Source organism: Ahaetulla prasina, chromosome 1 (genome assembly GCF_028640845.1).
Source record: "Ahaetulla prasina isolate Xishuangbanna chromosome 1, ASM2864084v1, whole genome shotgun sequence".
Lineage (NCBI taxonomy): Eukaryota > Metazoa > Chordata > Lepidosauria > Squamata > Colubridae > Ahaetulla > Ahaetulla prasina.
The window spans coordinates 109,443,717-109,462,933 of NC_080539.1; the positions used below are offsets into that span (position 1 = coordinate 109,443,717).

At 40.4% G+C, this 19,217-nt stretch overlaps 1 protein-coding gene across 3 annotated transcripts in view; it reads right to left on the reverse strand.

Annotated features, from left to right (window-relative positions):
- NCOA7 (nuclear receptor coactivator 7) overlaps window positions 1-18,415 on the reverse strand; it is a 76,007-nt gene extending 57,592 nt beyond the window's left edge. The window contains exons 1-2 of one of the 3 annotated variants that reach the window (XM_058172338.1): window positions 17,966-18,415; window positions 11,053-11,129 (exon numbers count right to left, since the gene is read on the reverse strand). The gene's annotated coding sequence lies outside the window, so the exon portion shown is untranslated. The remainder of the gene's footprint in view (window positions 1-11,052; window positions 11,130-17,965) is intronic. The other 2 variants (XM_058172320.1, XM_058172330.1) reach the window with 2 other exon arrangements.
- Between the last annotated feature and the right edge of the window lie 802 nt (window positions 18,416-19,217).

Below are 19,217 nucleotides of genomic sequence, written 5' to 3' on the forward strand. Positions count from 1 at the left end.
TGTTCTTTTATTTTTTTTTCTTCTTCATTTTTAATTTTAAAAACTAATACATTGCCTTTTTTTCTCACCAACTTGAACTCAGATTGACATTACTGCAAAAAAATAACATAGAACCATGTTAATTAACATCATTCTAAATCAACCTAAATCAACCATAAAGGGAACATACTATAACAACAACTTTGTTACAATAACTAATCAGGAAGGCATAATCCATAGTAGAATTTGCTTCTTTTTAACAGGAAAGTTATTTTAACATTTAAAAATATATCTGAGGAGTCCTTGGTGCTCTATGAACTTGCACTAGAAGTATGTTCTGCACTGATGATTCTGCACTATTGATGTTCTCTTTTTTTTTTTTTATTCAAAAAGTTTTACCAAAAAAAAAATATTTCCCCCCGCTTTCCCCCCAACCCCCCTCCCTTCACTAATCCCCTCCCCTCTCCCCCCTGACTTCCCGGAAGAAGCACAAGGTATAGTTAAAAATAAAACAAACATATGCTAAGAAAATTTTTCCCCAAAACTATTATACCAATTTTCCCTCTCTAGCTCTGACTTCCTCCTAACATAACCAAAATCCTTCAAAAAAAATTAACAATTAACAGTAATAAAATATATAAATCAATAGAACAAATTAATCCTAAAGTATTTAAAACCAGCTAAAGCATAAAAATCCAATCCAATTCAGAGAATATCTCCCTTATAGCTTCTATAACCATATAATTTTTCCCCCAGGTCTTTCTTACATAAGATCTTTCAAGAATATTCTATTTAAAATTCAGTACAACACATTATAAAATTTCAATACAGAAAATTACAATATCTATTCAACTTTAGTCCTTCCTCGTCAAAATCCAGTATAAATCCAAATACCTAGTCTTTTATGATAGATATAAAACATATAACCAACCCATTTCTTCCAGATCTTCCTCACATATTGTCTTTTAGGGACACTAATATTTTTGTCTGTTAATATTTCAAAACAACCTTGTTTCAAGGATAATACTTTTGTCTCTTGCCATTTTTTTTGATGCATTAATCTCTGTCTTTCCTTCATTACTCCTTTTGAAAAGTCAGTCACAATATTTCCTAGTAGTTCCTTATGTCCAAGAAACCACAAATTACTGCCCTATATTCCATCAGCCCAAAAAGAGAACTCTTGAAAAGCATTAACCCTGTGAGTTTTTTCGGTTCGGGAGACAGCCTCCTGTAGCACAAATTCAGACATTTCATCCAAACTATTTAAAGGAAACTTCTTTACATCAACTTGTTTATTCACGATCATATCTTCATATTTATCCACTTTTGTTTGTATCTCCTCCATTCCATTTTCCAAATCCTGATTACACTGGTTAATTTCCTCCAAGCTCTCATCCAAAACGTCCCCATTTTTTATCAATTCGTATTTTTGAATAATTAAATACATTCTTTCTGTGTAATCCTGTATAAAGTCACGAATCCATTCTTCTGAAAGAACCTTCATGGCAAAGTTCTTGCTGAAAATCCCCTTATGAAATACTTAAACAACGTAATATAATCCAACAATCCACAGTCCAACACAATAAGATAAAATCTCCATTCAGTTTCGATTTCGCAGCAAGGCTCCTTTCCTTCCCTTTCCTTTATCGCTCTACTTTCAGTTGCTCTCAAACGCCATTTTAAACAATTAAAGGAAAGAAAAAAAAATTCTCTTTTTAAAGAAGGTGGAAGTCAGGAAATCAAAAATACTTGCAAACCAATAATTGTTCACTCATGCTTCTTCCGTCTGCTTATAGAAATCAATTGTTAGCAGAAGTGGACACCTTCCTCTTTTCCTGCTTTTGCAGGAGCGCGCTGAATACTGGAGATTAAAGGAGGATTCAATGGGATTCGACCTTTCGGGACTTTGCATAACAAAAACAAAGCCCCTAGGGGAATCTACCACTCTCCCCCCTGCTCCTTCTCTCTCTTTCAACCAGAGAGGGAAATTGAAGCCAGGAACAGCTGTTCGTTGCTGTTTTCACCGGTTTTTACCATATCCAGTGCGGAGTGCCATAAATTAGCGCCCAGCGAGAAAGGTGGCGCCAAGCGGAAGTCCACTATTGATGTTCTCAAGTTTGGGTAATTGCATTGCACTCGTGCCAGAAGCATCTGGGTTGAAGGGATTAACCAATGACATCACCATTGCCGGGAGGGCACCCTTTCATGTCCCAGCAGGAGCTAGAGCAAAGGACTGGAGCTCACGCCACCCAATTGCAGCACTCAGGTCTTGAACCTGAGCTTGCAAACCTCCAACCCAATATGCTAACCACGTGAGCCACCATGCTTGAAATATCTTCAAGAAAACAACCAAATTCAGAGATTAGGACTGGAGCTCACCCCACCCCATGGCAGCACTCAGGTCTCAAATGTGGGCTTACTAACCTCCAATCCAGTATGCTAACCACGTGAGCCACCGTGCTTGAAACGCCTTAAAGAAAACAACCAAGTCAGAGAATGTCCAATTGTAAGTCAAGGAGTATCTGCACAGATCTAAAACTGAGATCAGTGACTCAACACATGGTGAGCAGCAAACACACAAGTTAAACAATTACAGATTTCAAGAAGGTGACACTGATTGAAAATGTCACATTGTTAAGCAATCCCTATTTCCTTGACCCCTGAAATACCCCATGGCTGTAATTTCTGTTTTCTAAACACGCAGGCATGCCAATTATCTGTCAAAATGAAATTTCTTCTGAAATTTAAAACATTCAAATTTCATAGAATAACCTTTTACATTACAAAATCCCTATCTGGAGAGCAGCTGCCAAGTTAACGCTTTTATTTAATTCTCCTGGTATGGCCGTAAGAAATCTGAGCAAAATTATTTGTTCTGAATGATTACAACTTTTCAGAAACAACCCTGTGTAGTTAGTAGGTAGAATATGGCGTGAAAAGCAAGCATCCGTATTGTTCGTTAAATAGTCATGGTTCAATAATAAATGTAATTGCAACAACACTATTTCACAATTTATGATCATTATGCCTTAGGCATGTTTAGATGGAACTGTTGTCCAATATCATGTACAACTATGGTTTAGATCAAGGATTTTCAACCTTCATGGGGTTAGTTCACTGCAACGCAACCAAGTTTTTATTATTAGAGCTTTGGCTCTTGAGTAGGTTTCCAGGATTTTTTTTTTTAACTAACAGATTCTGCAACCCTAAAAAGTTTGAAAACCCCTGGTTTAGATCACTGTCTAGCTGGACCATTATCCTTTTTCAAGCCTTCCTGCTCTTTTTAGGAGATAAAGAGCCAGGGGTGAAATTCAGCAGGTTCTGACAGGTTCTGGAGAACCAGTAGCGGAAATTTTGAGTAGTTCAGAGAACCGGCAAATATCACCTCTGGCTGGTCCCAAAGTGGGGTAGGAATGGAGATTTTGCAATAACCTTCCCCCAGGAGTGGTAAGGAAATGGGGATTTTGTAGTATCCTTCCCTTGGAGTGGGGTAGAAATGGAGATTTTGCAGTATCCTTCCACTGCCACGCCCACCAAGCCCCACCATGCCACACCCACAGAACCGGTAGTTAAATAAAATTAATTTCACCACTGTAAAGAACTATCTAGCTCTATAAGGGCCCAACAACTTAGATCTCCAATTTGGGCACCACAGCACCAGTAAAGACCTCCTCTGGTACCCAACATGCTCCTTGCCCTATTTGATTCTATTTCTATTTCTTTTCTGATTCTATTAATTTTTTTAAAATATACCATAAGAGAAAACCAAGCTTAGGTTTGAAGATATTCAAACCTAATGTATATTATCAATAATACCAATAATACCATAAGAGAAAACCAAGCTTAGGTTTGAAGATATTCAAACCTAATGTATATTATCAATAATACCAATCATCTCAGGTACACCAAGAAGTACTTTTAGAAAACAAGGCTGGTTGGTTTCAAGCTACTACTTTGTTTGGAAATATGACTATCTACATAGAAAAAAATTAAAGGTAAAAAAAAATCCTGGAAAATTAAAATGGTGAGCATCCTGGGTGATCAAAATGCTCCAGTTATGAAAAACAATGATTGGTTTTCTTCTGATACACTAAATTATAATAAAATAATAGATTGTTCAACCATTTATTGTTGAATAAACCATAGTTAGCCATGGTCATATAAAATGCCAAAATATAAATAATGATTTACAGACTACACAAGCCGAGTTCATATCATATTCTTAAGTCATAAAAGAACAAACATGGCTGGCTGGGGAATTCTGTGAGTTGAAGTCTCCCCATCTTAAAGTTGCCAAGGTTGAGAAACACTGATATACTGTTTTTCTGCCTTAATAATCAGCCAAGGTTTTTTTGGTCTTCCATTTCATACAAACCAACTTTTGGCTTACTGTGACATGCAAATTCAGCCATACTTTAAGTTATGGCTTAGCATAATGTTTTGACTCGATCACTGTGGTTTCTTTAACAAATCAATATTATGTGTTTTATAACCTATTTGGTTTGAGAGAGAAGAACAAAGTCTGCAGCAACTTAAAATTGAATTTTAACAACTTTCTAAGACGCAGAAAGCTCAAAACATGTGCAGTTCTGAAATAAGTATGCAAGAAGAGTAGCAGGACATGACTCGAACCAGCATTTAAATAGCACTCCAGATACACTGGCACTGAACCCTGATTCACTTTAAAGAAAGCACTTTAAAAACTGCCTGTAATCAAAAAGCATCAAGCATCAGTTGCCAATATTCAGTTTGAAGTGCAGGAATGTAATCCCACTGGTTCTAATCAAAAACTAGTTGCGCCTAATGCATAACTAGTGATATTGGACTTTAACCATTTATCCTGGGACTGGATGACATCAGGAACTTTGCCAAGGATGGCCACATGTGGTTTTCTGCCAAATTTCAAAAGCCTGCCAAATGAAAAGGAAAGGGAGGAGATAGAGAAGGGGTATAAGGAAGGAATATGAGGGTGCCATATGCAGTAATCGGTCGATCATCCTTTCTTCTGATTCTGTGGGTGTCGTTTATCCACCACTGGCCTTCTGTACCCATTTACCACCAAAGAAAGATGGTTCCATCTTGATCTATTGGCTGCAAATCACATCATTATCATTATATAACCCTAGGTGGTCAAATCATCTGCCTTCTACTGAATCCTAACCAGAGATCACCCTACTGCAGACCATTGAGACCACCTATACTTTTGAAAAAGAATCCTTTGCAAGTCAACAGTTTCTGCAGTGAAAATTAAACTTATCATCCAGACTTCGAAACTGAACAAGGTACCTATGGAAAATCTTCTCCCAACAGAACTCTTTAGAGACTTGGCAGAAGCCTCTGCTGGCAGGCTTTCATGTGAACAATATTGGTCTTATTCCAGCAAGACAGAAAATCTTCATCATAGTGCAATTATATATATAAAGGCAACCAGGACCACCCCCACAAAACTACTGGCCCATAAGCTGCATTGACTTAGTGGCCAAGATGTATACCAAACATCTCCTAAACAAGTTAAAGTACTGGTTCATATAGAAAAAGCTCTTAGCAGAAGAACAAACTGGATTAGACCTGTTTTCCTAATTTTTTTCACATCATCTTATAACCAAGTATGAATCTGAAGGCAAACAACTCTTTGCATCCTTCATTGATTTCAGTGCAGCATTTGATTCAATAGATGATTCTTTGGAAGAAATTGGCCTGGTTAAACATAAAGTCTACAGTCTAGATAGTTATAGCTGGTTAAGGCCTTTTATGCAAACACCTACCTACCTAGAAGTAGGTGATTAGGGGACTGGAGACTAAAACATGAAGAATGGTTACAGGAACTGGGCATGGCTAGTCTAGTGAAGAGAAGGACCAGGGGAGACATGATAGCCGTGTTCCAATATTTGAGGGGCTGCCACAGAGAGGAAGGGGTCAAGATATTTTCCAAGGCACCTGAAGGCCAGACCAGGAATAATGAATGGAAACTGATCAAGGAGAGATTCAACCTAGAAATAAGGAAAAATTTTCTGACAGTGAGAACAATCAACCAATGGAACAGCTTGCTTTCAGAAGTTGTGGGAACGTCAACACTAGAGACTTTCAAGAGATTGGACTGCCATTAGTCAGAAATGGTGAAGGATCTCCTGCTTGGGTGGGGGGATGGACTAGATGACCTACAAGGTCCCTTCTAACTCTGTTAATTTCTGTACCCAGTCTGTACAGCGACTAAAGGTGCCCTAACACAGAACATTCCCACCTATAAAACCATAAGACAAAAGTACATCTTGGCACAAACGCTCCTTAATTTCTATGTCAATGACATGCCAGGATTTCTTTTTTCTCCTGAAGTATACATGACCAAGATTTCTAACAAACCTATTAATGTTTTTAATACACTGATGACATTGTTCTGGTGACGTATTCTCCAGGTTGCCCGAGAGGATTTCTCTGAAAACTACCTACCTTATTGTGTTTTCAATATGTTGAAAATTAATTAGGCCAAAGTGGTAGCATTTGACAATTAACGTTTGGATCTGAACATATAGTACAGATCAGTGGTGGGATTCTACCGGTTCTAGATGGTTCGGCCGAACCGTTTGTTAAATTAACGGTTCGCCCCACCCCTTGCCCCTCCCCTCCCCACCATTACTTACCGGTGTCTGTCGCCGGCCATGTGGCGCTTGGATCGGGTGGGCCGCCGACCGAAGCAGGCCTCCATCCAGGCATCTCTCTAGCCAGCGATTAAATCGCCTCGCTGGCCACATGGCCAGCAAGGCGCTTTAATCGCTGGCTAGAGAGATGCTTGTATGGTGGCCTCGCAGCCCACCCGATCCAAGCGCCATGCGGCCGCCGACAAACACCAGTAAGTAATGGTGGGGGGGGGCATCTTCATCCCAACTTTTTCCATTCAGTTTCCCCCCCCCCACAATTTAGCAGCCACTTCCATCACCCTGACAAGCAGGGAGCTGCTGCAGCTTCTACATTCCGCTAGGCTGTGAGCCCTCAGCACAGTAACCCCCCCCCCCGAACTCCTCTCTCCCCATAGCTTTCGGCGCCACCGGGCGCATGAGCCGCCGCTCGCGCTCCCTCCTTCCCGCTGCCACCGCCGATTCCCCGCCCCCTTCGCCTGTCAAGATGCGTTCGGCTTTATCTCCTTACGTGGCGGACCCGGCCTTGGCGTGACGGGAATGAGCTGACTCGGTCATGGCCCAGCCTGGGGAGATCCCGGCTTTGGGAAGGGAAGGGAAGGCCGGTGGTGGTGATGGGGGCGGGGGCGGGGGCAGGAGGGGGAGCCGGCGCTGGCCTGAGGCGCGGCTTCCTAATTCTGCCTTGACCTGGGTGCAAAAGGGGGACGTGGGAAGCGGGGAGGAATGCAGGCCGCAGAGGGAGCGAGGGAAGGGAGGGAGGGAGGGAGGGAGGAGGGGTGGGTGGGCATAGAAGGAGCGAAGCCCCTCGCACTCCTCCACCAGCCACCAGTGCTTCTTCCCTTCCCCGCGCCCATCCTGAACCAAGCCCTCCCTTTTCTTCTACCGTTCGTCGCCCCTCTCCTTGCCCCCTCCTTTTGAAGCCCCCCTTTTGCTATTTCTCTCTCCCTCCTACCCAGCCCCTCATCCTCCTGCCCTCCCCCCACTTTTCCCATTCTCCCCCACCCCTTCTCCTTGGTCCAGCGGCGTCGCCAGCTCCTTAGGCAGCATCCCTTTTTGCAACGACTTCTGGCTTCAGCCACCCATCACTCACTGCGGTCTCTTGTCTCCGTCCCCATCGTAGCCACCCTCCCCCATCTCTTCTCCTGCATTTCTTTCCTTCCGTTCTTCCCAAACAGCTGATGCTTCTGCTCCCTCTGGCAACATGAGTTTTTTTTCTTCTGCCTTCTTATCTTTGTTTCTTCTTAAACCACCCCCCCACCGAACTATTTGATTCCTTGCTCATATTTCTCTCCCGCTAACACACCCAATTCTCCAGCTTGGAATTTGTAACTGGATGCAAGTAGAGTTTTGGGGGGGCTCAGAATGTGGCGTGAACCCAGCCAATTTATTGTTAAGAAACTGAGTTAACTTAGAGGCCAGGTTATAAATTCAGTCACAACAATTGTGGAAGAACTGAGATGACTCTCTGGGCAGGTGTAATTGACAATTACTGTGATGCATTTAAATAAAAAATCGTACATAACTGCTTGATTGGGAAAACAATGTCATTTTATGAGACTCCACAACAGGATTCATATACAGGAAATTCTCAGGCAAGAAATGTTAGAATAGCAGGGCAGGGCCAGCCTACCCTACCCCATTTGGAGAAAGAGTGATGGAGAGAAAGAGGGGGGCAGAAAATGATGAAGGAGAGAAAGAGAGATGAAGGATAGAAGGGGGAGAAAGATGAAGGAGAGAAAGAGAGATGAAGGATAGAAGGGGGAGAAAGATGAAGGAGAGAAAGATGGAGAGAAAGAGAAGGAGGGAGAAGGAGAGATTAAGGAGAGAAAGATGGCGAGAAAGAGGGAGGGAGAATGGATTTGTTCTGGTAATTGGTTTAACAAGCATGGCACTGAAAAAGTGACTTATGACTGTTTTTCACACTTACGAACATTGCAGCAAACTGTCATTAGGGCAAAGAAGCTATGTTACATGACCACCTGGCCACACCCACCCGGTCAAATGAAGCACCGCAGTTGTGACATGAGTGACATGGCTATTAACAATGCTGCAACAGGCATAAATGATGACCAGTCATAAGTGTGAGGACTGGTTAAAAGTGTGAGAACCTGTCAGAAATCACTTTTTTCAGTCCTCTGGGTAGTCCCTATGTGCATAAGGACTACCAAGAGGGCAGAAAAAAGTGATCACACCTACGACTGCACATTTTACATTTTGCGCCCTATCTTGTAACTGTGGTGAAGAGAAGCAGTTGTGAAATGAGTGACATGGTTGCTAAAAATGCTGCAATGGGCATTAATGTGAGGATGGTCATAAGTGCGAGGACTGGTCAAAAGTGCGAGGACTGGTCAAAAATGACTTTTTTTAGCCCTCTGAGTAGTTTCTATGCCCATAGCCACACCCACCCAGTCACATGACCAGCCAGCCACGCCCACCCGGTCACATGACCAGCCAGCCACGCCTACCCAGTCACATGACCAGCTAGCCACACCCCAAAATAAGCCACACCCACAGAACCGGTTGTTAAAAAAATTGAATCCCACCACTGGTACAGATTCATACCTTTTCATACCAAGGGGTGATCTTTACCAACAGAGAATCATGAATAGATCACTTCAAACAATATACAACCAAGGCTAAAGTTAAGCCCTAATATGCTATTAAAATGCTCAGCTATAAACACCCTGGCATTCTGATTACTACACTAAAGGTACATGAGGACAAAAACAACCTTCACTAAACTATGGGGCAGAATTATGGGGCCTACTCCTTGACTTATAATCATCCATTTAGTGACTAGTTTAGTTGCAATGGCACTGAAAAATGCAACTTATGACAGTTTTTCACACTTACAACTGTTGCAGCATCCCTGTGGTCACTTGATCAAAATTAGAAAGCTAGGCGTATATGTATGACTGCTGCAGTATCATAAAAGCATGTGACCAAGGTGATCATGTGATCGCTCTTTGCAACCTTCTGACAAGCAACGTCAACGAAGCCAGGTTCACTTAACAACCATGTTACTAATTTAAGAGCTGCAGCAATTTACTTAACAACTGTGGTGAAAGTGGTCATACAATGAGGCAAAAACTCATGTAACAACTATGTTGCTCAGAATTTCCCTGGATAAAGCAGATCCAGCCACTAATACACATACTGAAATCTGATTACTGTAATACTGGACACTGCTTTTAAAAAGAGTAAAAAAAAAATTGGTGTAAAATGTAAGCCATGTTGATCCTACTATTCCAGTTTGCTCTAATTGCACTTTTTCTAGTTTGGTGCATTGCTATCTAAGAAGCTGTGCATTTGTGCATGATCCTTCAACTCCATTCAGGACAAATAGAGATAATAGAATACTAGATTCAACAGCAAGCTGGCTATTTTCTTGAGACACAATTTTAGAAATTCCTTCCTAGGAATATTTAACAGACTCTATCCTAGACATTATCTTTAGAAATTGTTTTCTTATTTCAACAAGCTTTCAGCTTTCAGCTTGCTTTTTGTTACTTTAATGTTTTTTCTTATTCTTTTCATATTACTTATTGCATTTTAAGTGGATATTATTGTATTGTTAATTCAGGGACAGAAAACAGCCAATGAATATTTTTATAAATAAAAGGTCATCTTTGTCAGTTTATCTGCACCCAGCTATCCACTGATAAACAATTAAACAGAAAAGGGAACACAATCTGTTTCTCAAAGTATCTTTGTTAACAGCACTTGCAGATGGCATTGTTTCCACTCATCCAATCTTTCCAAAAAGTCTTGAAATCAGCTGTGTGATTGTTTTTACTCTTGTTGATTTGAGAAGGTAATCAGTGCTCCTTACAGCTGACCGGTGGAAATATGAAAATCAGTAGCAACTTCAGAAGTAAGAAAAATCTCCTTGTTTCTCTTCTCACAGAAAAAGTAAAAAAAATAGCTACACAACCATAATCCATTTTCTTTTTATCAGGCTATTTTTAAAAAATGAACAGTTGGAATTGAAGTGAAAGCTGCCAGGCTGTCAAGACTTGAATCTGTCTGCATATTTCCAACGAAAGCTGTAATAATGGCATGTCACCACAATTTTGTGAACAAGTGCTCAACCCATGATTGCAGGATGTAGGGTAGGTCCTCTCTGTGTCTGTCTGTTGAAGAAGGAAATAATGGCTCACTTAACCCCCAGAAGGAAGAGGCAAGAGTATGCTATATGTAAGCAGGCTTAGTACCATAGTTCTGTTTTGATTTTTAGATGGCACATGAAATTGGCTTTATGGATTAAGATCAGTTTTTCTAAAAAGAATGCCTGTGAAATCTACTAGAGAAAACAGGGCACTGGATAAGAGCAAGAATATCCAAAGCCTTTTGTTTAGTTTCAACTGGGTCCCAAGAGAAAAGGCAATGTTTTATTCAGCTCGTTCAGTGTATAAAGGCGATAACTGTAAAGAATACTCACAACTGCTCCTTGTACTACACACTGCTGTTGCAGTGCATTTTCATTTGGTACAAATCTCAGCTTGGCATCAGGGAATACTAGAAAAAAGAATTAAGAACAAGCCAAATAGTTATGTATTTAGCACACTTTGTAGATCCCACCAGAAAGACTCTCAGAGCCACAAAGGGTATAAGTTACAGCTGCAATCCTTGCAGCAATTTCGTGTATGATCACTAACACTACACAATCATTCTGCACAATTATGGCCTGCCCTCAAGAATACTTCCATATGATAGTAGCAATCTACCTGACATTTACAAACCTGCATTAAGGATTGAAAATAAACATTGTCTATTTGGACATTAGTCCACTTGGACATCAGCATCAGTCTAGCATAATATGAAGCCAACTATTATTGGTTTAACCACGGCTATAGAATAAGTCACAACCAACTGTATCAGCATATATTAAGGTATTGTTTACAAATCATAACCTTGGTTTACACATTAAGTTAGACGAACTCTATTATGGCTTTGCAGGTGACATAAACCCAGCTTTGTGAACAGAACTGGGAACAGATATGCAAGTCAAATTTCACATATATAGATGAGTTCATAATTCTTTTCCATGTGCCAGTAGATTTACATGAGTTAATAAGTGCAAGCACGGCGAATGAACCCATATGACATTCTAAATCAAAAACACATCAAATTTTGTTAATGTGTTTTGAAAACATTGCTTTTTCTCTTTCATTTGATGTATAAGAACCAATATAAGCAAGTTCTTTTCTCCCAGAAATTACTGTTTCTCAAGAACAAAAATCACTAATTACCAAAACCACAAAAAGTCTAAGATAAATATAAAACATATACAAAAGATAGAACTGAAACAATAATAATGACAAATTAAAAGCTGTTTGATGAATCATGACTGAACAAAATAGGGAAATGTGGAGGAGTCTGAAACTATCTGGTTTTGTTCTTACAGTACTAAAAAAAAATACAGCTGTGCCCTTACATAATAAAGTTAGTTATAAACAGCGCCATCAATTTCATTATTCCACTCCTATGCCTTTCAAATGGACTGCAGCTACAAATCTCAGAATTTCCAGACCCATCTGGACTGTTAAAATTATGACAGTGCAACAGCTGAACCATGAACTTAAACAGATCAGTTTTTTCCTTTTTTCTTCAGTGCCTTCCCACTATTGTATTACTAGTTATCTTGTCTTGAAGTGCCTAAAACATATTCCTTAAATGATCAAGATCGAAAGCTGAATCCTGAGTTCTCATAAGGAAGTGCCTATCAAAAATTAATAGTATTGGACTAGCTCAGTGGCACTGAACTATGTTGTTCCAATTACAGTTCATAATTTCTTTGACCACTGACTTTTCTGGCTGAAGCTGACTTGAAAACAGATCTGCAATATATGTGCAGCTCTAGGATGAACCTAACGACCCAAATATAAAGCAATTTCATATCAAGCTCCTAATGAATACACCAATGTCTTATTTTGTGATTATGGGCGTTACTGATTTTTTTATCAAAGTTCTTGTATAATATGTGTTCATTAGTACTCATGCATCATCTGCGCTTAACAATAATTCTGACAGCAATTGTTCAAAGATAACAAAAGACTTTCCCTTCATGCTGACTTGATATAAACTGTAAACCGCCCTGAGTCCTTCGGGAGAAGGGCGGTATAGAAATTGAAACAAATAAATAAATAAATAAATATTCTTGAAACTGTAGTCCAACAGATCTCCCGGAGGCCATCATGGTTAAAGAAGCAAAATAAGGCTGTGGTTTGCTTTGAATTCAGTTTGGAAAAGATTTTTGGGATAGTCACAGCATTTATCTTTGACTCATTAAAAGAAGCCATATCAGTTTTCCCGACTGCATGGCTGCAGCTCTGTTTTGAATGTTCTGAAAATGTTCTTCCAAGATGAATCTGAAGCACTGCACAGCCTTATAAAATAATATAGTATAAATATAAATACAACATATCACAAGACAATCTTGCATATATAGATTAGCCACAATTCTATTTCAATCCATTCCATTCCAAAATGTTAGTGACCCATATGCAATATTTTTTTCTACCACCAGAACAGGAAATAGTTCAATTAGCTTCATGTCTCTAGCTTTAATAGTAAAGCTATATATAATATATACATGCCCTTCAGTAAAGGAAGATTGAAATATGGCCTAACAACACCATCTTCAAAGGATAAAACTAGTGTCTAAGCACTTCGGCATTTTGACTAAGAGTATTTTTCAGGAAATGAGGTCAATTTACTTATGACAGCCTAATTGCTTTCTGGCTCAAGGTCGAGGCAACTAGATTAATATAGCACTTGCTACAGACCAACATACTCTAGAAATGACAAAGCAAAGACCATGATGATACTGATTTGCAACACACTGATTTCTTTGCTTGATTCCTCCTTTCCTTTCTGTAAGCTCTGAAAATCTAATGCATTTTGAATGCATTCTCATTCAAAAGAGCACGCCAAGCTATTACTTCTTTCTCTGCAGACTCAACCACTCCCAAAAATACTGCTCACTGATTCCGATCCTACAAATTGATCCTACAAATCAGCTTTGCTTCATTTCCCCACAAATCTCTAATACATAAGTTATCATACCCCTCAGGTATGTCCACAATTGGAACCAGAATTTTGGTCAGAGTGATGATGCAGTTATCATGTGAGTCATCACATGACCGGACCTAATTTTCCTGTCATTGTTTACTGCAGTTAGTTAAGTGAATCATAGTGTTATAAATGAATCTGACTTCCCCCACTGGTTTTGCTGGTCGGAAGCCAGCTGGGAAGGTTAAAAATCACAATTATGTGACCGAAGGATCCTGCAACCAACATAAATATGATTTATGAAAAAAAGAAATATATAAAAAAAGTGACTTACAACCTGCGTCGTAAGTATAAACAAAGGTTACAAACAAATCTCTCTTCCTCTCTTATCCCATTCCTTATTTATAATCCATAAAATATCAACTTTAGTTGAGCTCCATATCCGACTTATTCTTTTTTGCAAAAGAACGATTGTTCCTTCCTGGGCTCCTGCGATGCTATCAAGTTATCTATCTTTATATCTGTTTGTTTGTTTGTCTGTGTCTGTATGTCTGTCCATCCATCCAATATGCATCACATGCACATTTCTATTGTTTCAAAAACCAGCAATGCTATTTGGATTACAGAATTGCTGAGGAAGATTTGGGGGGGAGGGGAGAAATATTTTGTTCTTTTATTCCACCATCCTGAGTCATTACCTTGCTATGTGTTACAATGCTAAAAGCTCAGTGCTGCTATTGGCTATTCGCCCAGAAACTAAGTGCAGTATTGTTTTGTGGCAGAACAGAAAGATGTTCTTTTTTATTATCATTTTCTCAAACAGTAATCTTAAAGAGGGCCGGTTCTTCATTACCCCTCTAATTCTAATCCTCTTCCATTCCAAGATGCAGTCTTTTCAATATGGTATTCTTCAACTGTTCTGTATATAATGGGTGGCACCATCTAATGTTTTGATCCCCTTCCAGTATGTGGGTGTATCTGAGCCAAAGTATGCTATGCTATGCTATGCTATGCTATGCTATCTTATCCTATCCTATCCTATCCTTATCCTATCCTATCGTCAGACTATTAAGAATTAAGGCAATAAATTTTGGTCAGAACTAACTTTGATTACTGCTTGTCTCATCAGGTCAACATAGTTATACCATGTAATTCTTTGCAATATTTTTATGGTCTTTCACATTCAAAACTTACATGGATATACTTTGAAACCCTAGAAATTCTTTACCTTGATTTAAGTCTCATCTCTGTGTATTTCCTTAAACATACCCTGTGAATTTCATTTTATACAGAGTTATCTTTTTGCATGATATGTTGATTTAAAAATATGTGAAATAATTATTCTTGCTTTACAATCAAAGGATTCACTTCAAAATGCCTTTATGTATTGTTGGACTCTATAAACACAATCACTTAAAGCAAATAAATTTGACAAAGATGTGCTATTTAAAATTATTAGACAGATAGAACCAAATAACCATCATTGGTGGAAATGGTACTATTATACACTCTAAAAAGCTATTTTTCAAATAGAAAATAGAATAGAAAATAAAAAGTGAAAAAATAAACCACAAAGTCAAATCTATAATTACACTGAAGATATCGAGCTTTGAATCAACAACAAAACGTTGCAGAAAAAAATTAAAAACCAGGAGACCTGAAATTGATATCTACAGGGTCAGACTACCTAAAATATTTTTGTTCTATGATTCAATATACCGTATATACTCGAATATAAGCCGATCCGAGTATAAGCCGAGGTCCCCAATTTTACCCCAAAAACTGGGGTAAACTGGGGACTCGAGTATAAGCCGAGGGTGGGAAATGAGGCACCTACCGGTTGGGGAAACCCTCCCTCCCTCAGCTGAGAAGGCTGGTGGCTCCCCGCCCGCCTCTCACTGCACCGCAGGGCTTCCGTCCGTAAAATGTGAAAAAGAAAAAACTTGAGTATAAGCCGTATATACTCGAGTATAAGCCGAGGGGCTTAAAAAAAAACAAAAACTCGAGTATAAGCCGTATAGACCCGAGTATAAGCCGAGGGGACGTTTTTCAGCACAAAAAACGTGCTGAAAAACTCGGCTTATACTCGAGTATATACGGTATATCATAAGTAATGTCAATCAGTTTCCCAGTGTAAATTATCAGCATTATACCAGTTTATCCAAAATATACAAATAAATATGTTCATTTCTTAAGGGTGCTTATATAAATTGCCTTTCAGATAAGCCCAACTATATAAGCATCAAATCAAAGTAAAAATGGATTAAAGGTTTTTAAATCACTAGAATACAGAAAGGGTATCAGAAATTTATATCTCTAATACTTTGTCCCTTATTATTATCCTTTCCTGTTTTTTTTTAAGTTTCTTTGAAAAAATGTGAACAAAAAATGAAAATAAAATGTGATAGGAAAAATCCTACAGGACGCAGGACTCCTGTGGGATTGAAATTTAGCAAAGGTGTGGCTGTTCTACACTGTTGCACCAGTCATGGTCTCGTGATCATCATTTCCAACGCTCCCTGCCAATTTCCCACAAGGAAACTCAATGGGGAAGCTGTCAGGAAGTTGGAAGTTGTTCCCATTCCCACTGCTTTTTTGTCCATCTGGGATCATTCTGTTATCTCTGATAGATCATGGGTTGTTTAGTTTTAGTTAAAGTTTGTCTTCCATATATTCATGAACTATAAAATCATCACTGGCCATTTTGGCTAAATCAAGTGGAAATTCAGTTCAGCAACATCTGGAGAAATTATAACATTATCCCACTGTTCTGGAACTAGGTACATTAAGTCCGATATGTTCAATACCTTTAGGAACTAGGAATAGGAAAATATTCCCAAACTAAAAGGATTGTATATTATTATTTAGGCAGAAAAGAGCAATTTGTATAACTTTTTAATTTGTACATTTAGCTCAAGATTGTTTTTTTTAAATCTGACATAGTAATTAAAGCAGTGGTGAAACCAATTTTTTTTTATTACCAGTTCTGTGGGCGTGACTTGGTGGGTGTGGCAGGGGAAGGATACTGCAAAATCCCCATTCCTTCCCCACTCCTGGGGGAAGGATATTGCAAAATCTCCATTCCCACCCCACTCTAGGGCCAGCCAAAGGTGGTATTTGCCGGTTCTCCAAGCTACTGAAAATTTCCGCTACTATTTCTCCAAACTGCTCAAAATTTCTGCTACCAGTTCTCCAGAACCTGTCAGAACCTACTGGATCTCACCCCTGAATTAAAGATATATTTCATGCAAATCCTTGCAAGCATGCCTACTAATACTTCAAAGATGAAGCAAACCTAAAACTGAAAATAGAAAAATCTACTATAATGCAAATATTTTCTATTTATATGTGTAAGACAGCTTATGTCATCAATAGTGCATTTTAACATGCATGATAAATAGAGACAGGCACAGCACTGCACAAAACCTAATAAAAAAAGTCCAAAAATTATCCATTTGTTCCTAAAGACCTGGAAACCCTTACACACAAAGGCAGGAGAGAGTGTGTGTGTGTGTGTATTTGCCAGAAATGAAAATTATCAGCCTTCCCTTTTAAATTTTAAATGGCTTGAGTTCTGGTGAACACAGTGAAGTATTTCTACCCACCTAAACAACATATACAGCAGTGCAGTAACATTAGCAGAAACCATTTTTAATTGTTAACCATTCCAAAACTTCTCCCAAAAAGGAGAATCACAGATGTGTTAGAATTGTATTCTTGTTGAATCAGATGTAAACAAACCCTGAAAAGGGAGGGGGAGTGACAGTTCAAACTGCACATCGTCGTGGGTGGATCTTTTCCCCCAGTAAATGCCAACCTACAGGCAATTCCATTTTTCCCCTTCCTCATAAAGGAAAGGAATGCGACCTCTTGAAGCACCTACTGGCAGGTATGATTCGCTAGTTAAGTACAGAATTAGCGAGTCAGCATATTAGGCGGGGAAGTGAACTAAACGGGCCCGATAAGGAACGGGCAACGGGCCACACCCACACCCTGAATCAGCACCCTTAATGCCTGCTTGAACTCTGGCTTCGTCGTCTAGGATCACCAAGCTGGGGGGGGAAAGGAGCCAGCTATAAACAAACGCGCTTGCTCCTCAAAGCGCTCTGCCTGTCTCCGCCGAGGTAGTACGGAGTGGGTGCCCTCTCCTCCCATGCTCAATGGGGGCGGGGGGGGGAGGAAGGAGCAGGAATGGATGCAGCATTTCTATGAGCCGAAAGGCTGCTGCTTCGTTCTTCCTCTTTCTCCCCCTCCCCCCCCGCTCCCGGCCCCTTAGCGCTCGATGCACCCAGGCTGGAAACAGGCGCGCGGCTCCCGGCTCATCACTAGCAAATACCCACCGCTAGAAGGTGGGGAGGGCAGCTTGGGGTCTCCTCAGGCCAAGATCGGACCTTCCTGGCCGCTGCTGCCGCCGGTGGTGGTGGTGCCGCCGCTTGGCAGGTTTTCGGCAAGGATGCCAGACCGAGATTCCTCCATGATCCCCAGGAAGAGGCGGAGAAGCGCTTGAAAAGCAGCTACAGCATCCGCGGGCGGAGAGAGGAAAGGAAGCTGCGGCCGAAGGGAGAAACTAGCTACGGTCCTCCTCGGCAAGAAGCCGCCGAGGGCTGCGTCCACCGCTCGTGGCTTCCAGGCACCGTTTGGCAACGGGAGGCCAGCAACCGCAGCAGCAGCAGCAGCAGCAGCATATTCCCTCGGCCAAGGAAGACGCAACTCCCCGGCGGCTGCTGTCTGCGCGCGCGCATACACACACACACACACTCAGCCCCGCGCACTCCCTTCTCTTCCGCGGCTGGTTCCGCCGAGAAATCCCTAAAGGCTCCGCTTCGCTGGAGCCAGCGCTGCCCGCCCGCTTGCCTCCCTCTCCTCCGTGCTCCGCCTACTGCACAACCCTGTGACCTTTCCTCTCACAGAAATGTAAATTTTTTAGGGAAGAAAACGTGGGGTGGTTGCCTCGCTCGCAGGAATGCGCTCGCCAACTTTCCTTTCATTGTCCCCGCGCGTTTAACCGGCTCCTGACTGATTCGTTCCCTTCGTCTTTGAGCCACAATATTGTCTGGATAAATTCATTGCAACGGCTTAGTAGCTTATCAACAGGTTTTAGCCAAAACGGCGGCCTTGTTTTTTTTGTTGGTTTTAAAGATGCTTTCCAGCCTAAGCGGTGCTTTCAAGCGTATTATTTTCGGTGCTGGTTTCACCCGATACGGGCAGAGTTGCTTGTCTCTAGAGACAATTCGCTTTCAAAAAGTGCTGATCCCAAGACGTTCACAATTAAGTCCTAAGAGGACTCTAAGGGGCGTGCATAAAAACACAAACGTGCCTACCGTTCCTGTCCTACTGTTTCTTCTTCTATGTATATATATGTTTTTAGTACCTCGTTTCTCCTCATATATACGTTCATATATTATATAACCCTTTATGCAACGCTTGTATATATATATTGTTATATTGTTATGACAAATAAATAAAAATAAATAAAATAAGATGGCTGTTCCTGTCACATAAGCCACCTGTGTTATCCTCAAGGTTTCCTCAATTTTGTGGATACTGCACCATCATAGCTAAATTGAAATACTATTGGCTTGTTTATCTTTA